Here is a 23,641-nt window from a genome sequence, read left to right as displayed (position 1 = left end):
AGAAGCCTGGGACCTGGGGGTGCAGGGGTGAACTGGCTGGTATTCTACTCATCTCTCTTCTGATCAGTAGCATTAGCAGTAACTCCAGTTGACAGACAGGCCGTGCCAAGGAACGTTCCTGAGGCAATGACACTGCCCGAGTCTATAGTGTTAGTACTACCACTAACGTTCACCAAAATCTTCATATCGCTCACGATGAACAAGCTTCCTTCAGAATTCGCTTAGCTGCCGTGAAGCAGAAGTCAGAGTACGCTGCACGTTCCCCTGCTGGAGCCGACCGTGCTACATTTCACAGATGTATGCATTTAATTATACACTTTTAAAGTATATACCTTGTGTAAGTATGACTTTATTGAAGGATAGAAAATCCAGCAGCAGAGCTGGAAAAAAAAATGGAAAAAGTTCTATCTTCAGTTGACCAAAAGCTACCCTGTGATATTAAGTGCCCCTGTTAATTTCACAGGAAGGGCGTGCGTCCTGACCTATCAGGCCTCACCTCAGAAGGGGGGTTGGAAGAGGGAAGCATCCCAGGAGAATCGTCTGTCTCCACTCAGCAGTCCAGGGGAAGACTCCTAATTGAGTGACATTTCAACCAACGGTCAAGAAGGATTGTTACTGCCTACCTAATAAAGCTCCTTGATCTTCAAGCTGGTTCCTGACCCTTGGAGATGTGAGGGTCCTCAAGTTTCCTGGGCTACTGACTGAATGTCTCCTGCAGAGATCAGATAAATAACCAAGAGGAAAACCTCACAGATGGGATGAGATGAAGAAGCTAAATAATTATTGTTTATAATTTGGACTAAACACACCTGTTCATGAAGGGGAAAGCAGGGTCAGGAGTCAGATTGGAGCTCACCAAGGGAATCAGATTTCCAGAGAACTGCAAGTTGTCCACTTCAGTGACATTAAAATAGCTCAGAATAGAGTCCTCTCTCCTCAGAAATCCAGGCTAAGCAAAGTTGCTGCCCCCGAGATCCCATCCCCCACCCCCACCTGCTCAGAACAGCCTCCTGGAGCCTGGTTCTTTCTGTCAAAGGTACAGAGTAAGTGTGTTTCTCACAACTGTGTGAGAGAGAGTGAGAAGGGTCCCTTTTCTGTTGTTTTTATCCACTGCTTAATTTCTACCAAATTCTGTTTGGACTCAGTGCCAGGCCCTCGCTCTTTGTTAGTATCCTGGTTTCAAATTGAACTTTTGTTCAGTTCTGTCCAGTATGAATCTGGTCCCTCCAGTGCAGTGCGGCTGCGGCTTGATACAGTTCAGTTAAAAAGCCTGTGGGAATATAAGGAAGAGATTTCGGACCCGCCGTCCCAACTACAATTCCAGCAGTTATAAGGAACTCTCTGGCCAGGAACTCCTAATGCCTCCATTAATAAAGCTATTAATTTTGAAGAGCTTTGACAGCTTTAACATCTTTTTTAAGAAATCAGAAATACTTTTCCTTTATCTGCAAAATGCCTTCTCCTTTGTATGTGGTGGCTGCCTCGAGCCTCGTGCTACTGCCTGTTTTAATTTGTCTTTAATATCAGATGTGCCTTATCGATTTCTTCTGTGTATATTTTCATTCTGAATAATTCAGAGGCATGATTTTCTCCCCATTATGGTCAATAGCAGGAGCAAATTTTGATGATAATCAATGGAGCCCTGACGGACGNGAAGTGGGGCGGGGGGGCGGGGGGGGGAGGAGCAGGAGATAATATGACCCAACAGTCAATCACCGCGATCAGCAAACGAGCCAACTTGGGTTTATGTGAAGAATGGAGATCCATACCGCCGGCCCAAAAGGTCTGCTAACAGTCTCTTGTTTTACTTTTCTTCACACGGCACCCCAGCTGTGCCAGGGAGGCCTATGGCCCATTCTCATATACATTTTCTTTTCTACTAATGTCTAAAAATCATGCTCTAAAGGTGTCATCTTTTATATGAATATGTACGTCATATATGCATCAATTCTTAATGATTTGTTCATATTTTAGCCCAGCGTATTCCAAAATAGGGTAGGAAAGCTGGAAAGGTTCCAGGAAATCGGTCCAGGGAATAAATGTCATTTTTTAATTCAGATAATATGGTTGAAATTAATTATCACAGAGCTGACAGAAACAATGCAAGTTTGTCTAGCTGCCTCTCACCTGCAGGAAGAACACACTTCCCCTGCTTGTTTTGATGCTGGCCCCCATCCAAGTCTTTGACACACTCAATTTACTACAAAATTGGCAACCTTCTATCTCATAAAGGAATCCAAGTGTAACAATAAATATTGGTCCCTCTGCACAATATGACTAATGTAAGTCAGAGGAGACCTAATAAGTATCAGATCATTGGAGTTAATAATTACAGTATTCGGTTTTCTATCTCTTAAGACATTTTCATAAAATCCTGATTTGACAGGATATGCTAGAGGCAGGTGGGCTCTTAGGGACATTGAGATCAGAACAAGTGCAGAAAAGAGAGGGGCCCAGGTTAATGCGAGCAGTTCAATTTCAATTATGTGAAGTAAATGGTCTTTTTCGGGTCTGATGGTTTTTGAAAACTATTTGAAGGTCTGGTGTGATTTACATGCAGTTTGACTTGATTTTTTCTTAAATAAGGGCTTTTACACTACTCAGTTCAAATATTTGAGAGTAATTATGATATGCCTGCTTGTTGTAAACAGATATTCCTAAAGTAATTTTTAACAAACAACCAAGCAATCCCTAAAGGATTTTTCGTTATAAAATAAAGGCTATGGAGTTAATATTTTTCCAGAGGAGATCCATAAAATTACAAAAACATCTGTAGTTAATTGCTAAATGGCTTATAGTTAAATAATACCTCAATGTATGCAAAGTAAAAGAAGAAATTAGAAGTCCTGGTCTAGTTTACCATAGATAACTTATTTATAAATCTCTGTAATTTATTATTAATATCCTTATACAATAATCGCTCATGCATATAAACACGGTTAACCTTAAAATGTTATTCTGATTCCTGTTTCTTTACAAAAGAGGCATTTTGGCTTGATGAGTCATTAGTCTTAAAGGTTTTTTGAAGACATTAAAGAAGTATGTTACCATTACATTTTATGGGAAAAAATAATGATTCTTTGTTCAGGAACTTACTTCATTCATCAATGAACTTTACAGAGAAAAAAATTATTCTCATTAAAAACTACAATTTCCTTGGATTAATTTTAGGGCTAAGGCTGATAATCTCAAAAAGAAAAGTAACCAATATTCAGGGATAAATTATTTGTAAAATTAGGGTTTATTTTGCATGTATCAGCAATGCTTTCCTACCACAAATTACATCACTACTCATCTGCTACCATTGTTTTCCTCAGAACAGGTCGTTACCTGCATCGCTCTTGTTCTCAAAGAGAAAAGTTACAAAGTGGTGTGACAAAGTCTGAGAGAATCATGTGGTGTATCAAGCTGACGTGTTGCATGAAAATGGAGAATAGAAGGAAAAATCTAGGGTTTGTTTTTTTTTCTTGTAGTGAATGGTTGGTGTTACCTGCAGCAGCAGACATCCCTCAGAGTTGATTGCTGAGATAATCAACTGTAAATTAGCAAACACAGCCTCTTCTAAGGCAACAATTAGAGTTATTCGAGAAAGCCAAACTTAGTAACATAATGCTGTTAGCCTCTTTTTCTTGGTCAGCGTTAAATGTTTTATAGGTTGATATTGAAAGTTGGTATCAATTGATATCAAAAGTATAGATCTGTTTCAGGTTGAAACAGTGAAGAAAAAGAATTGTTCTGAGAAAGGAGGTGTGGGAGCCAGAAGTGTTATGGCCTAGCTATGTGATCTAAGGTGGACATGGCGTTAACGATAATAATGGCAGCTACCATTTACTGGGAGTTTTTTTTGAACCACAGATCATCTCATTCAATCTCCAACAGAATCTTATGAGGCAGGAACCATTATTATTCCCATCTTCAGAGGAAAAACTGAGGACAGAGAGGTAAATAATTTGCCTGCCGTCACACATCTAGTAAGTGGCAGAGTCCCCTTAGCCACGATAAAAATGTATCCTCTGTATGGACATTAAGGATGGAGCAAACAGCCACCTTCCACTTCTAAAATCCCTCATCCCTCTTTTTTTATCAGAGCTCTTTTACATCTCCACTAGTTACTTAACTTTTTTTTTTAATTAAAGTACATTTGACACACAATGTTACATCAGAGTCAGGTGTACAACACAGTGATCCAAGTGTACACATTATGCTGGCTCATCACAAGTGCATCTGTCACCAAACGACACTGTTACTATACCATTGACTATATTCCCTGTCCACATTCCACATTTTTACATGTACTCCCAAGCAGAGGATTTCCCAGCTTTTTTTTTTTTTAATGAAGGAGCTACTTTTTGTTGACCAAATGCTCGGATCATTATGAAGGAAGGCACGTAGGAGGGTCACTGAGTGAAATAAGGGTCACGACAGCCGGCTCACTGCCCTCCCCTCAAGAATTTTGGCAAGCAGAGTGAGGGGCCATGGCAACAGCTGATGACAATGACGCCTGCCACAGCTAGAACATATAGCCCACTTTAAGTGGCCTCACCACATGCAGAACTATGACCAGGGATAAGAGTATGTAGTATATCAATAGCAGGAGGACGTGCTTCACTGTAACTTCGTGACCAGCATTGTCCGTGGCCGAAACTTTCTACCTCATAGCCCAGGCCATCTCCTGGCAACGTGAACATCTCTGTTCAAGGCAGTTCCACATCTTCAGAAAGTTAATAGGGAGGGCTCCAGAGCCCTGGTACCTACGATCTCAGGCAACGTATTAGTAAGGTCAGGGTACATATATGGTGGGACAAGCCCAGGATTGGATCAAACACTTTCTGCCGTGGTTTATGTAGTCTTGAGAAATTCATGTCACTTCTTTGAGCTCTGGTTTTCTCATCTAGAAAAAAGGTATAACAAGACACACCTCACAAGTACATCAATATGTATGTCACCATAAGATGGTTATGAGGAGACTAATGGGCATACAGTGCCTGTCATGAAACAGAAGCTCAATCATGGTCAGTTCTTGTGTTTCGCATCCCCATCACAGAGATGCCTCCCCCACTAGGTCATCGGGGAAGATTCTACCTTATTTGCTCTGAAGTTGAAGTATTTAAGTATTATTTGGATTCCACCTTTAATTTGGAAAACCTCGGGGTGCTATTTTCAATACATCAATCCTAACACTTGGAACCCAATTTAAAACTTGTCCGCTAGAATGCTTACTGTGTTGTTGCTATTTAAATAGCAACCTCAAAACCACAGGCAAGTTGTCATGAACTTTTTTTTCCCTAATAATCTACTTTAATCAAATTTGTTTAAGGGGAAGTTACCACCATCACACATTGACAGTACCCGGTACAGTGAGGGGAATATAAAACCCACAGTTAATTGTCTTTCAGTTTGCCCTTTCCATCAGAAGCTGGAGTATGTACCTCACTCCAAAGTTGGGCAGCCTTACAAAGTGGGAAGCTAGTACGCAAAGTCCTGGATTGAGAGTTGCCAGGAAAAGGGAAAACAAGATCAAGATTCCCATTAGGGACTTTGGTTTCCTAGTCATTTGTCCAAGCCAGCCCCGGAAGCCTAAACTCATTCTAAACTGCACCATTCAAGCAGTAGACATACACAAGCCTTCTGGGTGCAGATGAGAACCCATGGATCTCTACATACTCGCAGGATACAGCCAGGTCTATATATTTAGGCTTATAGTCATTTAATAGCATAGAAATGCACTGAAGCGTTATGGATAAAATTTCAGCGTTATGGATAAAATTTCAACAAAGTAAATGACAGCTTTTTATATGTGCATTCAAGAAAGAAAAATGTATCTCTTATGCAGCCCATAATTGTAGAACTTATGCTAATGGAAATCATTGTAACACTTTATTCATAAGGGTCATTTATAAATGATGTATGAATGTCCATAAAAGTCTCTCTTATTTGCTATTAATAGTTAGGAATGCTATTATTTTTACATAAACCAAGTGAGATGCCTTTCAAATGGAAGCAACAATAGGTATAATCTGTTGGAATGAGTCTACAGACAGAATAAGCATATTTTTGCTTGGTTATTAACTACAATAAAGTATTTCCACATGGGTTATTTAAGGTTTTATTTAGATTTCATCTTTAATTTGGAAAAACCTCAGGGTGCTATTTTCAATGAAATGTATCAATCCTAACACTTGGAACCCAATTATTACACTTCAGCTAAATTACTTACTGTGATCTTACCATTTAAAGCACACTTCAAAACCACAAGTGAGTTATCATAAAAAAGATGTTCTTTTCTCAGACATTTTTTTCCCCTCATAATCTGCTTTAATAAAATTTGTTTAAGGGGAAGACACCATCACACGTTGACAGTACCCGGCACAGTGACGGGAACATAAAACCTACAGCCATTGCTCCCTGGGTGTGTCCTTTCCGTCAGAAGCAGAGAGTCCAATGTGGTCTTGCCCTTCTTCCTGACATGCAGGAGGGGTGGTCTGAGAGTAGGAGTGCATTGGAATATAGTATATCTTGCTCAACGTCCTTCTGATAGAACTTTGTGAGATGATTTGTTTCAGGTGTGGAAGAAAGGGTAACCTTCCCCGAGGTGACTTATTTCAAGGCGGTTCCATTAGTATTTTGCACAGAGAATCCTTCAGAGGTAGTGCAGGCGCCGGCCACTCTGGCCTGCTGCTTCCGTGCTCCCCAAACAGCGCAAGGCCAGGCTCCGGAGGGCCAGGGGCCGCAGCTCTTTGGAAACGGGTGAATGCGTCCCAAAGGAAGGGAACAGCCATGGAAATTCTACCTCAGGATTAAAAATGTGCCAAGCCAGGGGCACCGGGGAGGCTCCGTCAGTTGAGCATCTGACTTGAGCTCAGGTCATGATCTCCTGGTGGGTGGGTTCAAGCCCTGCGTGGGGCTCTGTGCTGACAGCTCAGAGCCTGAAGCCTGCTTGAGATTCTGTGTGTCTCTCTCTCTGCCTCTCCCCCACCTGTGCGCTCTCTCTCGCTTTCTCTCTCCCTCTCTCTCAAAAATAAATAAACATAAAAACAAAAAACAAAAACCTGTGCCGTGCCACACAGGCTAGGAGAGGGGAGGGAAGGGGAAACTGAAGCCTGCCATTCCCCCTAACCCTACCTTTCCTAGCTGTCTTGACAACTTAGCTTTCCTCTCTGTACGGGAAGGTTGGACTTCAGGCAGATCCGTAGTGGAGGCTGCCCCACCCTGCTGAGAGTTTCCAAGCCGAAATTTCCTTTAACGCATGGCTTTCATGCTTATTTTTAAATGCACAGCACCTTGAGTAGGAAGCATTTTTTCACTTCTTCTGGGCCCCACAAAGAATGACAGGCAGCACTTCCTGAGAGCTGGTGGGAAGAGTGGACACTGCTCGAGGAAGCAGGATGCCAGGCTCAGGGGGCCGGCAGGTGGGAGACAATCTCAGTCAGATTCACATTTTTGCCTGCGGCCAGATTTGCCTAAAAGCTTCACGCTTCTGCACAGCTCCTCCCCCAGGATGCTCAACACACCCGGTGGGGGGGGTGGGGGGGAGGACAGTCTTTTCCCCAGTCGCACCCCTCTGGATCCACATCAGAAAGCCCGCTGATGCACCGTCCAGCCATGCTTCCATCCTTCGGCCTCTTGCGGATGACGGTTTGGGGGGAGGGAGGATTTCTGATAACACACGGGGAACTTTCAATTCCTGTGATACAACCTGGAGGACTTGGCACCACCGCCCAGGGCTGTCAGGGGAATAGGGCAAGGCAGACGGGCAGTGACTCTGGTTAAAATGTGGCTCCTTATTCCAGGGTCAAAAACTTCATTTCTTTGGCCAGAGTTTCAGATTTTAACTACAGAAGTGCAAGGGCAGGAAACTGTCAGAAATATTGACTGAATAAATAGAGGAATGGATGGAGGCAAGCAGGGAGGGAAGAATGGAAAAATAAAGGGAGGGAGGTGTGGAGAGGGATGGAGGGGGCCGTGGGAGGGAGAGAGGGAGAAGGAATGGACTGATGGACAGTCTAGGCATCACTCTATTTAATTCTCACAATCCCAGGAGGCAAGTGCTGTTGTTAACCATGCTTCATAGATAAGAAAACGGAAACTGAGACAAATGAGTTAATAGTCGCATCCCAGTCTTTTTTATTCCAAAATCCTTTTTTAGTGGGTGTCCTGCTTACTCTACTGCCATTCCTCACGTACACCAGAACACTGGAATAAGTAAAACCCTAATAGGCCAGAATCTGACCCTAGAAGCATTAAAGAGAGAATAGGAGGTAAGTGAAAGGTTTAGCCTCTCTGACCGCCAGAAAGTCACAAAGCACTCCCAGTTCTCCTCTGGGTCCCAGCTCTGCTGTGGTGTAATAAGAACAGCCTAAGGAAATAAAGTACTTGTGATGCTGATTATCTGTTCAACTTCTTTGATTCCCGCCCCCCCTTATTCTTAATCTATTTTAGACTTAAGCTCATTGAAAGCACTCCTTTCCTGACAGTACAAGAGATCCTTCCTTAGGGTAGAAGTGGCTTAGAAATTTAGGATTCCAGTATCTTTAGCTGGAGAGGAAAGTTTGGCAAGGCTATGGCAGCCTAAGTGGGAAATTAAAGATAGGGTTGTTGAGAAATTGGATAATTTAATGTGGAGAGGGGAAAAAGAATCTAAAAAGTCATTTCTGGATCCTATAGAAGTAGGTATAAGGAAGAGTATCTATCAGATTTTTCTCCATTTTTTCTTCAGTCAAAATGAGGGTGTGAGATCAAGTTATAGTGAGAGGAATGCAGGTACCCGCATACGTATGCCCCTCTACAACCTGGAAGGGTATTATGCGTCAAGTTCCTGAGCTACACAGGAGCGGTTGAAACCAAGCTGGTGTCTCCAACCAACACTCACTTCCTGAAGGGAGTGTGGGATGCTGCTGCCCTGGATCCGGCCGGCAGGAAGGAGCACCAGCTGGCTTGCAGCCTTTATCGGGGTCCCTGGCGATGTTCAACAAAGAGGGAAACAAAAGTGGGACAAACCAAACCCACCAAATTGCATCGCACTTGTCGTTGTGCAGGATGGTAAAGGTGGCTACTCTGCACCGACCACATCCAGTTAAGACTCTAATGACATTACCTCACTTGATCTTTACAAAAACCCCATGGGCAGGTCCATTTTTACCCCCAGCTCAACAGGAAGTTAAAAAAGAGAAAAAGAAAAAAGATCAGAGACATTAAGTAATTTACCCAGGCTTGTACAGTATGTCACAAAGCTGTCACTCAGGCCATTTTGATTTAAATCTCTAATTTCAGGTACTAACATCTAAATCCAAATAACTGACTACTCAGTCAACCAAATTTCTTTTCCCTGATATTGACTTAGGAAGAGCAAACCAAATCCAAAGATAACAGGGATTTAACTTTATTTTTACAAATTTTTTTAATGTTTTATTTATTTCTAGGAGAGAGAGAGACAGCGTGAGCAGGGGAGGGTCAGAGAGAGAAGGAGTCACAGACTCTGAAACAGGCTCCAAGCTCTGAGCTGGCAGTCAGCACAGAGCCTGACGCGGGGCTCGAACCCACGAACCACGAGATCATGACCTAAGCGAAGTTGGACGCTTAACCGACTAAGCCACCCAGGCGCCCTGGGATTTAACTTTAAAAACAAATTCAATCGCATCTAAGCTGTGTTCTCAGAGCAGCACAAAGTCAGCTGTATTACCTCAGTGTCTCACTCATTCACTCATTTGGGCCATAGGAATTTATTAAATGTTTATGTATAGGCTGTTTGAACAAAGATCCTGAATAGACAAGTCTATTATATTTCTTATATTATATGCTATGTGTGTGTACTATATAGACATATCTACTACAAATTTATTAACAATAAATAGGAAAGTTACACAAAATATTTTAAACAGTGCTAAACCACATTTTTTTTAAATGGGGCAGGGATTTATGTTTTACCCACAAATCAAATCAATTACCATTCCCTAAACATTATGGCTTCTTGAGGTTTTACTATAGTGTTTTATGTGTACTTAGATGATTCGCTAAAGACAACTAAGAAAATGTCTAACTAGCTATCGGGGAAGTCCAGTCATCTCTAAGCCTCTAATTATTAAAATCCAGTAACATACAAATCAATATCAAGATAGGAAGAGGGAAGAGAGGAGAATCTAAAGTGTTCCTGGAGAAGACGGTTTCTCTTAGGCTGATGGACAAGTGGTGCCTACTTGCTATGCAGCTCATCGGAGAAATACTTCTGAGGAGTGGAGGAGGTGTGGGGAGATACGGCTGGCCACTAGCCAACTACCACGCTGCTTCGGGTCCACCCATCAGACTAGAATAACCGAACTCCTTCGGAGGAGCCCAGAGAGGAATTCCTGGAAACGGCAAAGCATATTAGATTTCACATTATCCAACAACATAAAATGATGTATTAACATTCTCCCTGAATTGAAAATATGTATTGATTGTTTTAAATCTTAGATAATTTAACTAGGTTATATTTGCATTATGTACTATAAAATAAACATTTCAAGTTATTTCTGCTCTATCATGCACTGAGCATTTTGTCAAAAATATTTCTGCACGGCCTGAATTTATGGTATAAATGGAGATGGTACCTGTCAACAAAAGTTAGTCATCAAATATTTAGGTGTGTTAAATACTGCAGTTATTCACAGAGCTCAAAATAAATTTTAAAATGGGAGTGTGTCTGATAGTAATATAAAATTGAGAGAAATGCATGAATGATTCTGTGCCGTCTAATAACTAAGATGAGGCTGGTGTTGTGTAAAAGAAACAACAAAAATGTTCTGCATAAATGTCAAGGTGAAAAATGACAGGAGACAAGAAGGGAGAGGCAGTGTCTGGGGGGCTCAGCTATGATGCTGAAGACTGGGCTTTCTGCAGGTAATGCTTGCACTTGGGATGGGCAGCTGCAGAGGGTGGCTGAGAGGGGAGCGAGACTGCAGAGATTGTCTAGTAAAAGATGAAGGCAACGGTCTGGTGAAAACCTGAGGAGGGACTGAAGAAGGTGAAGCCAGGGAATATTCGTTTTTGCATCCCGGGTGCCTGGTATAGTTCCTGGTACACAGAATGCACTCAGATAATATTTCTTAATTGAGCTACATTTATGTTTCCTCACCCACGTTGCAACAAAATCTCCATCTTTTGGCTTTAAAACCACATTTCTGGCGACTATTATAATACATACTGAGGTTCTAGACAATTCCACAAGTATGTCATATAAAAAAAGTACATTTATAAATGTTGCTAAAAATAAACTGGAAAATCTGTGTCACGTGATGATAATTCATTCCACAAACATTTATTGATCCTTTCCACACTTTGCTTTTCCTGGACCACAGGGATGTGGATAAAAATACGGATTTTAAAGGATTGTTTCAATGCTCATCTCAACAACAACGGCAACGAAAACTAAAGCCAGATGGCCAATTAACTAAGCAATCCTTCGTGCAGGAAATAAGCAAATCTACAGCTGTCATTGCCTATAAAAGTTCATATACCTTGTTGGGCACATGGTATGCACACAATAAATAATTGTAGATTGAAAAAAATGCTATGCCAGAAATCTTTTTTTCTTTTTTTAAGCGTGATTGACAACTGAAGTAATGTACACTAATATCGTGCTATGGTGTAGTCTAATGCCTGGCAGTCCTGTATCCCGGAAGCTCAGTTATCCAGAAAGGAAAGAGCCAGGGTAAGAAAAGACTTCTACACCATGAAATAAACATCAAAGAAGGCCATGTCAGACTGGAAGGGCTCCAATCCAGGCACTGCCACATAGAAGCTATGTTTCACATGAGCTACTCCGTCTTCTCAAGCATGTTTTCCACTGCATCCTAACTTATGGGGCTATTGTTGGGGTTAGGGTTAATACAAGTACCTAGAGATTGCTGACACGTAATAAGTTCTCCATGGAAAGTGATTAGAATAGTGTTACAAGCTGAACTGTACCAAAATTCACATACGCCCCACCCCCCACGAGCCTAAAATTCACATGCCAAAGCCATAACCTCCAATACTGCAGAATGTGACTGTATTTAGAGACAGGGCCTTTTAAAGAAGGAATTAAAGTAATGTGATGTCATACGGGCGGGATCTCATCCAATTTAACTGGTGTCCTTATAAAAGAGGAAATGCGGACACACAGAGCAACACCAGGGGCATGCCTGCAAAAAGAGCAACCATGCGAGGAAGCCACAGGAAGGCAGCCATTTTCGAGGCAAGGAGAGAGGCCCCCAAAACAATCCAACGTGCCCACACCTTGCTATTGGACTTCTAGCCTCTAGAACTGTAAGAAAACATGTCTGTTGTTTGAGCCACCCGGTCAGGTGTTCTTTCGTTATGGCGGCCCTGGGAATCTAATACATTTCACTGCCATCTTCTTCAAAGTGACTTTGTTTGAGGGGGACAAGAAGTCTGACATTTGAGTGACAATGTGTTGATGTAAGCATCTAAACGTTAAGTCTTTTTATGGGTTCAGCATTTATTACCACAGCCATTCTGGTGGCCTGGCACACACAGATTCTTAATAAGTATTTGTCGAATGTATCTATGAATGAATGAATGAACGCCTGTAAGACTGAATGAATGAATATTAAGAAGGTGACAAGCCTCTGGTGCCAGGCACGCTACAACAGACAGCTGACAGATTCACAGGAACAATGACTAAATGCTTATTATATGCCAGGCACCGTGCAGTAAAAACTATAAAAAGCAAATGCAAGAACATAAAACCTTAGGAGTCTGAGGGCTTTCAGAGTAAGGAAAAATGGTCCATGTTACCACTTCATTATCTTTGCAAAACACCACTGTGTAATCACTGGCCCAGAGAGGCAGTGCTGTTCATGGGAAGGAGCACGAGGCTTGATGCCAGGAGACTTCAGTTTGCTTTCTTGTTCTGGCACTTGTGAGAGATCTTTGGGAAAGTTGCTTAGCCATCCTGAGCCTCAGTTTCCTCTTCAATAAAACAGGGATATTGATACCCACCCCACCTATGGCATAAAGCTGAGGTGAAGATCAGAAGAGAGGTATGTGTGTGAAAATGATCAATATACCATAAAAAGTTGTATGGATTAAAGGTATCCTGTTAATAATGATAACCTTGAATCATTAAGTAAACACTAGCATGTATTCTGCACATTAAATCTTATATGAAAGGATATACACAAAACATTTTTTAAGGCATTCCATTCAAGTTAACAATCTCCTTTAAAAGTTCAGGTCACCTAAAAGTGTATTTGGAAAAGTCACCTAGGTGGTGGCAACTCATGCCTGACGACCCTGATAAATGTGGTCACCCTTCATTTTTTAAGATGGTATTTCTGATGGTCATTATTTGAAATCTTTTTGCTATGAGCAATTCTGACCTTCAGATTTCTGATCTTTTAAAAGTGTAGNCTGAGGTGAAGATCAGAAGAGAGGTATGTGTGTGAAAATGATCAATATACCATAAAAAGTTGTATGGATTAAAGGTATCCTGTTAATAATGATAACCTTGAATCATTAAGTAAACACTAGCATGTATTCTGCACATTAAATCTTATATGAAAGGATATACACAAAACATTTTTTAAGGCATTCCATTCAAGTTAACAATCTCCTTTAAAAGTTCAGGTCACCTAAAAGTGTATTTGGAAAAGTCACCTAGGTGGTGGCAACTCATGCCTGACGACCCTGATAAATGTGGTCACCCTTCATTTTTTAAGATGGTATTTCTGATGGTCATTATTTGAAATCTTTTTGCTATGAGCAATTCTGACCTTCAGATTTCTGATTTTTTAAAAGTGTAGTAAGGGGCGCCTGGGTGGCTTAGTCGGTTAAGCGTCCGACTTTCGCTTAGGTCATGATCTCGCGGTTCGTGGGTTCAAGCCCCGCGTCGGGCTCTGTGCTGACTGCCGGCTCAGAGCCTGGAGCCTGTTTCAATCTGTGACTCCCTCTCTCTCTGACCCTCCCCTGCTCATGCTCTCTCTCTCTCTCCTAGAAATAAATAAAACATTAAAAAAAAAACATTTAAAAGTGTAGTAATACCAATTAGCAAGTTCCAGTGACAAATAGAATTTATTATTTTGGCTGATAGATGCAAAAAAAAAGAAGACATCTGTGCACATAGTGATATATTTTAGATTTGTTTAGCTGTTCATTGTTAATATGTTTAATTTCACTTTTCACTTTAAAAATTTAATACACAGAAGAGCCTGGGTGGCTCAGTTGGTTAAGTGTCTGACTTTGGCTCAGGTCATGATCTCGCGGTCCATGAGTTCTAGCCTCACCATTGGGCTCTGTGCAAACGGCTCAGAGCCTGGAGCCTGCTTCAGATTCTACGTCTCCCTCTCTCTCTGCCCCTCCCCTGCTCATTCTCTCTCTCTCTCTCTCTCTCAAAAATAAACATTAAAAAATTATTTAAAAAATTTTAATACAGAAAGCAGAAAAGCTGATTTCATAGACATATCCACAACACATTTTTTCTTGCATTACACAAAAGTAATGGAAAAGAAAACAAGAAACAAGAGAGGAGAGGAATAAAAGAAATACAGGTGAGTAAAATGAGTATTTAGCAAAACCCCAAGGTGGAACTATCTTATTCATTTTTTTTTTATTGCCCAAAATATTGCCCACCCTTGAATATTTTTCAATAAATAGTAGCAAAAAATTAATAAATGTTTGGATTTCTATTTAAGTATTTGCAACACAAATCTTTTCAACTTCTCCTTCTCTTTATCTACACCAGAGAAAATATCTAGGGTCGTGCTAGAAATGTATACTGTATTGTATTTGTTCTTATATAGGCAACATGGCAGCTTTAGTGGAGTGATGTCGTAAGAACATGGTCTTGTAGGACACCTTTTATTCAGGCTGTTTTCTTCACACCTGTAGGCATAAGCAATTTCAAAATATCTGAGTAATGATACAGAAGATTGGATTATTAATCTGGGTATTTTTGTCAAGGTAAATCCGTTCCCCGTTCACCCTAATTTAGCAGGGAGTAACACTTGGTCCCAGCTCCACGTTTGTAACCCAGGTACCATCAAAGACTAAGTTTCTCCACTGATATATTGAAGCAGAAATTCTTGGCTTAGTTACCTCCCAGAATAATGTATGAATGGAGTCATATGATTGGATGCATTTGGTGTGGATAACTGTGGATGCATTCAGATTAAGAAAATAAGGAATGCTTTACAAATACACATTACACTGTTAAGTTCCTGAGTGCGCCCTAAAACATCATTATCTAGATTTGTGTTCATACCAGGAGGATGACAGATGAATTCGTAAATCTAATAAAACTTACATTCAAAAAGAAAATGCTTTTATATATTTCCTAGGTGTTTGACAGTCTTTGAACTGTTTTTTTTTTTTTCTGTGTGATTCTTACTTCCTTTTGGAATAAGTTTTTCCTGTCTTTGTCAACCAATTAATGAACAATTTTCATTATAGATACATTATGGATACTATTGATACATTAAAAGTAGCTTCTATTCTTTATAGGCTTATAATTTGAGTATCCTACATATATTTCCTGAGTTTTTTCTTTTGGTTTTTCTAACTCATGAAAAATTCCAAACAAAATAACTTGAAAAAAAATAACATTCATATACTTTCCATTTATATTTAACAATTATTAATATTTTTCCATATTTGTTTTCTCTTTCTCTGTGTATGTGTATGCATAAGGGCATTCTCAAATATACCACAAAATTATTTTATAACTGCAATTTTTAATTGCTATTTGATTTTTATAGAAAAATTGTTCCATAAATATCATCTAGATCCAGTTATATTCACATTTTCCTAATAATCTTTGTCAAAAAAAGTCATCTGACAGCTCGTTTGCCATCAACATTGTTGTTGCTATTTTATATATTTCATGGAGTTGTTATAGCTCCTTATTTTCTTTTGATTCAGAACAGTCCCCCTTCCCTTCCTTTTTTCCCCATGATATTTACCTATTTTAAGCATTCAGGTCCAGTTGTCTTACAGTAGATTATCTCACATTCTGGATATAACTGGTTGTTTCTTCAAGGTGCACTTTAAATTGTACCCCCTTCCCCTGTATTTCTTTTAATTGGAAGTGAAGTGAAAGGCTCGATTAGATTTAGATAAACATTTTTGGCCCAAACAGTTCATAGGTGGTACTGGATACCTCACATTTGATTATACAGTAACATATAAGGTCCGCTCGTCCCTCTGAAAGTCACAAGCTTGCCTATTATGTAAAGGCAGTAACCACTTGACCTCTCCCTTGTAAACTAACATTTTCTTCTGTTTCAATCTAAACCATGAATATCCCCTTCCTCAACACCCAATGACTTAGCATCTACTGATCATACTCACATGAGTCAATTATGACATCAAGGACTATAAAATGGTGCCTTTCTAATTTTATCCTTTATTTCATGTTTGTTAGTTGAAATTTTTCCTCTTTTCCTGCTTTGTTTTGTCCCCCCCCCAATTGTATGGTTATTTTTAATATTTTATCTTTTAGTCCTCATAATTTCTCTGGTGTAAATAATATCACCCCTATTTTATAAGTGGAGAAACTGAAGCATAAGAAGTAACTTGTTCAGCATAGCTAGTAAATGGCAGATACAGACATGGAATTCAGATGTCACTCATATTCTTATACAGTGGCCAGTTATAGCATGGTTACCTCATAATATACAGCCTCACTTGATATGAGGCATCTGCTCAACCCCTTAATTACCAAAGGTCTTTCTCTTCAAATACTTCTGCTGTGGATCCATGACTAAGCCTCCCATTAGAAAACTTCAAGAACCAATACCTAAATGCTCCCAGTACAGGCTCTAGGGTCTGGGCTCTGATACATGAAAAATAAAAATAGGTGATGAGCTGGCCAGTAATTGGGATGACATTGCTCACCCCACACTCCAGTAACTAACGATGACATTGAAAAATCTCGGATGCTCTTAGAAAGGAGGGAAATTGGATATTGACCCATCAACAGTTTGTAGGCCAAATCACTTGAAACCACCAGTTATACAATTTCCAGGTAAGTCTCTTATTGGCATTGGCCATGTCTCAGAATTTGACTGGAGAAAGATGTGTTGTTCAACATGAAGCTAATTTTGTTCTATTGAAATTATTTAAAACTACAAATGTTGGGCATATTTGTACCTGGGCAGCCAGTACAGTCCCCATCTACCTATTTCCTTCCCCTCTGCCTCTTCTTTCTTTCATCTACAAAATAGAGTTATTAATAAGAGCATATGAGGTCTTGGAAGATAGTATATAAAGCTTCCAGATAGTATCTGGCACTACCCCTCTTTACTTCAATTCCAGTTTTCTCTTCTCTTCTTTTCCTCTTTCTCATTCTCCTATTATTCCTTCCTGGAAAGAAGAAAGTTTGGCCACCTGTACAAAGAAAAGGGAGGTAGGTGACCTAAATTAATTCTTCAAAGAAAAACATTTAATATTAAGTGCCTATGATTTACCCAAANGGAGATACGACTCTGAAATAGGCTCCAGGCTCTGAGCTGGCAGTCAGCACAGTGCTGGACGCAGTGCTCGAACCCACGAACTGCGAGATCATGACCTAAGCGAAAGTCGGACGCTTAACCGACTAAGCCACCCAGGCGCCCCTAGCATCCAAGTCTGGATTTCGGTTCAGGTCATGATCTCACCGTTCATGAGATTGAGCCCCATGTCAGGCTCCATGCTGACAGCACAGAGCCTGCTTGGAATTCTCTCTCTCCCTCTCTCTCTCTCTCCCCCCACTCATCCTTGCTGTCTCTCTCAAAATAAATGGATTAATTAAAAAAAAAATACTAAGTGCCTATGATTAAAAGGTATTGTAAAAGATCTTAGAGAAAAATATAGTGAAAATTTCCCCAGAAAGTGAAGAGCAATTATCGTTATCCTGTAAATGCAAAAATAAAGATCTGAACCATGTTTTGGGGAGCACAGAGGAAGAAACATCCTCAGCACCACGACTCTGAGAGCTCTTGAAGCTCTGCGTCTCTTATAAGCACTGATTAGGGAGGAACAGTTGCTTCATTTCCTTGTAACAACAAAAAAAGGTTATGGGATTTTGTTTATTTTAATTAAAGAAGAATCTAAAAGGAAGGTTAATATGAACCTGAACTGATCTCAAAGAGTAGACTTGCTGGAAAAGGTTTCCTGTGAGATTTGTTGAAAAGTGAGAACAAAGACCCTGGGACCCTAGAAATTATCTTCATGAGCAGAATTTGCACAACCTCAGCTCAGGATGACCAGAACGGTGTGTTCCCAGAATTATTCTTCCAGCCATCAGCACTATTTTGACATCCTTCAGTCATGGTGACGTCGGCACTCATTTCATTAGAAGATCTCAGATCCACATCAACTCACATTTAGACAACAAAGGCCCGGGATGGGGGAACTCCCCTTGGGAAGAAGCCCTACCCTGAATATCCTGAGCCAGCTGTAGACAGCCAGTTTCTTAAGTTCAGTTAAGGTTCCTCAGCAGTAAACTTGCTGTATGACCTTGAGTGAGTCACTTAATATCTCTTGACTATGTTTCCTCATTTGTACAATGGGGATGGAGATGCAGACCTTTCCCTCATGCCCACTTTGAGGAACAGCTCATTAGTAATCACAAAGAACTTTGAAAATGTAAATGCTGAATTATCATTTTAATCAACAAATTAACCTTGATGCTTCCCACTCAATCACTCCCTCTTGGGTAAATGATCAAAAATGTTGGCTGACCCAGACACTTCTGAGTCCGGAATTCATCCCATGCACAAAACATGGCTCCTCCAGAGATCCATGAGAAGTCCTTTCCTGCCCCTGTCACCACACCGCGGGCACTTTTCTACCACTGATCAGGACACAGGAACCCCAATGTGAAAAGTATTCAAACTCATACTTAACAGACACTTCAACGCCAAGGAAATTATGATAAAGGAAGTAACAAGCCCAACCCCAGGGAGATGTAAACTACATTTTCTCTGGGTTTGTGAAGGTTTTCAATTATGACAGTATGTATTTATTAATTTATTTTTAACAAATATTTACTGAATACTTAAAATATGCATGAATGAAATTCTTTCATAGCTCAGCCAGTAGGAATCCTGCAGCAATAACATCAGTGTCCCATGGGCCAGGTCCTTGGTAGCAAAAAACAGTCTCCTAGTCAGGGCAGACACTTCCAATCCCTAACCAGGGCTAGGTTGTAGGAAGGGTAAGCTGCACAAACAGCAAGTCTCCACTGGGTGCCTGACTTTGCCTGGTCCTCACATCTTTCAAAGTGCTTAGTGTCAAGCACATCTTTGTAAAAATGACTCCTTATTTACCAATAAAGCAATCAATCAAGTCCTGGAAGGATTTTTTAAAAGTTTTTAGAGAGAGATTGAGAGAGAGAGAGAGAGAGAGAACGAGGAAGGGAGAGGTGGGGAGAGGTGGGGAGAGGAGCAGAGGGAGAGACAGAGAACCCCAGGCAGGCTCCACTTTCAGCATGGAACCCAACACAGGGCTCAATCCCATAACCCTGCTTCATGACCTGAGCTGAAATCAAGAATCAGACCCTCAACTGACTGAGCCACCCAGGTGACCCTGGATTGGATTCTAATTGGACACTCCCCAGTTTAGGAAAAGAAACATGCCAAATCATCTAATACTAAATACACTTTGAATTGAAACCAGCGGTGCTTCCTTTTGAGCTGAAACCAGAGGTAACTTGAGTCATAAACCCAACTAGAAACAAATGCCAGGAATATATCCCAGTGGGGCAGCTGCAATTTTTATATTTACTAAGTTTCATTAATAGTTGCAGGTAGAGCAAAACAGAGTCTTCATCTAAATGGTTATATTTTCTTTCACACTTAATCTGAGCTATTCAAGACCTAGTGTGCTTATATGAGTCATTTTATATTTCAACACCTATTATTAATTACAAATTCATTGTGGCTATACCTGTTAGGGATTTATAAGGTAAAACCACCTATGGAATGATCACTGGGCTGGTAGTTAGTAGATAGATTTGGAACCCAAGCACAACACATTCTAACACTGTGATTTGGGGAATCACACTCTCTTAGCTTGAAATTCTTCCTTGATGAAATGAAAATACTAATAAATGCCCTTTCTAAGTCCAGGACCATTGGGAGGCACTAATGGGATGATGTATGTAGAAACATTTTGTAAACTATAAAGCACTCTATGAGTTTAAAGGATGATGATTACGATTACTTCTAGAAAATCCTCATGGAATAGGTGAATTTGGAAACCCTTCACTGAATGAATAAAAAGGGCACACAGATATTAGTATGGTGCCTGTAGATGCTAATAAATAAGTGTGGATTATCATTCATAGAATAATAAGAGAAAAATACTTTCTTCTGATTCTGCCTTTGATTAAAAAGATATAACTGGTTTCAGTGTACTTTTCACAGTTATCACATTTATGACCTTTGCAATTAACTTCTAAAATATTCATATTTAAATGGCATGCCATAAAAATAATGGATTCAGAAAAATTACCATATGTGGCAAGAACAAAGAAAAAAACAAAATATTTCTCTCTATCCCAAAGAGTTTTAGAAGTTTCAGAGTTAATGAAATTCAGCACTCTCTCAGACAGAAAAGACCCAGAAACAGAATACCGTTTTTAAGAGAATCTAACTCCCTGGTGTCACCAAAACCTGTGGATTACTGCTACTTAATTGTGATGTGATACAGGACAAAATATAGTAAATGGGTATATAGGCAGGTGAAATGCAATACAGGTTTCTGAAACGGTCATTGAACAAGTTTACATGTGTTACCAAATACTGGCATTTATTAGTATAAACAAAGTATTATAAAATAGTAAAATGGCATAAAATAAAATGATATATAATAAACTTTATGTAAATTTAGTCTTTGGTTCATTTTCTTCTTAAAAATTATTTTTTCACATTTTTCTAAATACTTTTGAAAATATTCATTGCCTTCTGTTACTGATTCAGAATACTACAATTGTTGTTTTATAAGCCTATATTCTCTTATTCTGTACACAGAGAAGATACAGACTAATTTTTTATAGTTCTCTATAAAACCCGCCATCACATCTTGAGAGACATGTTTGGAGGCAAGCATGCACTCAATTTAGCTTCCCCAAACTGCTACCTTAGGAGACAGGGAAGATACAATGTTAGATCCTTGATGGAGAGAGTAGAACAGAATCAGTCTCTCTCNCCCTCAGGAAAAACATTAAAATGTTAGAAAAAAGCAAGTCTATTTTTTCAAACATTTTACCCAAGCATTTTTTCTCTATTTATCTAATGGTGTATCCATTATCTATTGATGCACAACAATCACCCCAATACTTAGCTTCTGAAAATAACAAACGTTTATCCTTTCATAGTTTCCCTGGGTAGGGCATCTAGGTATTGTTTGGCTGGGTCCCTCAGATCCCAGGTGTCTCATGAGCTTTCAGTCAAGCTGTCAACTGGAATAGCGTCACCACAATCCCCAATTGGGGCTGAAGGTATTAAATTCACTCACAACTGCTGTAGCCAGGCTGAAGACCCGCATGCACCATTGGCCTCAGCTCCTCCATATGCCCTATGGGCATCTCCATAGGACTGCTCACAACATGGCAAGTGTTCCCACGGAGTGTGCAAGAGAGCACCACAAAGGAGGTCACAGCCTCTTTGTAACCTAATCTCAGAGATAACATCCCAGCACTCTTGCCATATTCGAGTCATTAGAAGGGTCCATCCCCACTCCAGGGGCATTGTATATCATTCTTAGATCACTCTAAAAAATGCAAAACAGTGACAGATGAGTTTATTTCCTAAGAAACAAAATTAGCATGCTCAGCATGACTAATTCCACTCATAAAATGGTTTTGATGAGTCCAATTGTTTTCCCCAAAAAAATCTAATTTAGTTACTTCAAAATTGTTTCTGGGGGCGCCTGGGGTGGCTCCGTCGGTTAAGCATCCTACTTGGTCTCAGGTCATGATCTCACAGTTTGTGGGTTTGAGCCCCGCATCGGGTTCTGTGCTGGCAGCTCAGAGCCTGGAGCCTGTTTCAGATTCTGTCTCTCCCTTTCTCTCTGTCCCTTCCCCGCTCATGCTCTGTCTCTCTCTGTCTCAAAAATAAATAAACTAAAAAAAAAATTGTTTCTGATCAAACCCCTAGATAATAGAGTACCTAAGAAGTGCCAGGCACTGGGCTTGGTGCTGACAGCCTCTGCCTTCAAGCACCTTTTAATTTTGAACTATGTTGTTTATTTCCAGATCTTTGAAAATCTTTTTAAATATTTTAGTTATTTGGATTTCATTTTGTTTTGTTGAAACAAGGAATGATTACCCTACTAAATAAATATGCAATTAATTGTGCCCTTCCAAAGAGCTGCAAAGCACTGAAGTGTCAATATCTCTCTGGATCTTAGAGTTCCAAAATAAATAATTTTGAAGCTTCAGTTTACAGTTACACAAATGAACACATAAAAGAATTAGATTTCCTGTCCTATGCCACAAAGATAAGTACAGATAATGGAATAAAAGAATCTATCCTACCTTAGTGGCTATCCACTTTCTTTCTTGTCAGGGATTATGGCCTTTTTCTGAGCTCAACAAGCCAGTTAGAATCATCATTAATTTCACAAAACTACTCATGGAGTTCATTTTTACTCTTTTACCTCTTTATCCCTTGACTTCCTGCAATGAACCTCTTCTGCTTTTTCCCTGCCTTGACCTTTGCCTTAAGGCATTTAATTTTTGCATCATACAGTTGTTCCATATCTCTCTTTTGTTCCAAACACACTGTGCTTTACACTAAATCCTCGAGACCACCTTCAAAAATACATGTCACATGTGCTTTTGCTCTTTAGAATTCTTGTTCTTTAGTGGTATTGTGGTCAGCTTGGCTTTTATTAAATCTTAGTTGACAACAGCGTCTTTTGAAAGAAAGGACTCTGAGGTTCACCTCCATGCACCAAACCAAATCATGCCTATTCCAACCATTCATATTACGATTTTCACTATCTCCAGAGTTTATTTCCCTGTCTGAAAAAAGATAATGGAAGAGTCTTCATATAAAGTAACAGTCTGTGAAGCAAGATACAGGAGTCTTAAGACAGAGTTGGCTCCTTAAAATAATTTAATGAGAACTATAATAGTATGGCATGCTAATAGTTCACCCACATAAAAGTGAATTAATTCAGTTATGTTTCTATCATATTTTAGTGTAACAGGGTAAAGGTGAAAGAACAAATAGTTAAGGAATCTACTCCACTGATACTCAACATCTTCATGGCAATATAAAATGCCATACAAGATGCTGTTCTGGTGTTTGACACAACATCTGCCTCAGCTTGTAACACTGCTGGTCTAATTTTTATGAATAAGCATTATGACTTTCAGGCATCTGGAACTGTGAAAAACTGAAAGAGAAAAACATTTTTGGAAAAAAGGATTAACAAACAAAGATAGTTGTTGTTTACCCAACTGAATTATATAAACATCACTGGACCCATGAGTTAATGACCTAAAATCTAAATGTGTGGTAGCAGTGAGTGGTCATAAGAGCGTAAATTGCTGTCACTGACAATCAGGTAGTCTGGGACCTGTAGGGAAACCATGGCTTCTACAGTGGTTAGCAATATACAATAAACAGCAAAAAATGGTCCTCCAGAGGGAATCTGCAAAGGGTTGTAGACAGAT

The 23,641-nt window shown here is 39.9% G+C and overlaps 1 long non-coding RNA gene across 1 annotated transcript in view; it reads right to left on the bottom strand.

Moving 5' to 3' along the window:
* Positions 1-14,681: 14,681 nt before the first annotated feature.
* The window catches only part of LOC144219962 (uncharacterized), a 29,328-nt gene continuing 20,368 nt past the window's right edge, over positions 14,682-23,641 (bottom strand). The window contains exons 2-4 of the long non-coding RNA XR_013331561.1: positions 17,279-17,361; positions 15,936-16,047; positions 14,682-14,859 (exon numbers count right to left, since the gene is read on the bottom strand). This is a non-coding gene — a long non-coding RNA (uncharacterized LOC144219962). The remainder of the gene's footprint in view (positions 14,860-15,935; positions 16,048-17,278; positions 17,362-23,641) is intronic.

Source organism: Crocuta crocuta, unplaced genomic scaffold, assembly GCF_008692635.1.
Source record: "Crocuta crocuta isolate KB4526 unplaced genomic scaffold, BGI_CrCroc_1.0 scaffold189, whole genome shotgun sequence".
NCBI lineage: Eukaryota > Metazoa > Chordata > Mammalia > Carnivora > Hyaenidae > Crocuta > Crocuta crocuta.
Note: the sequence above shows the minus strand (reverse complement) of the source record. Positions and strands in the feature narration are given on the sequence as shown.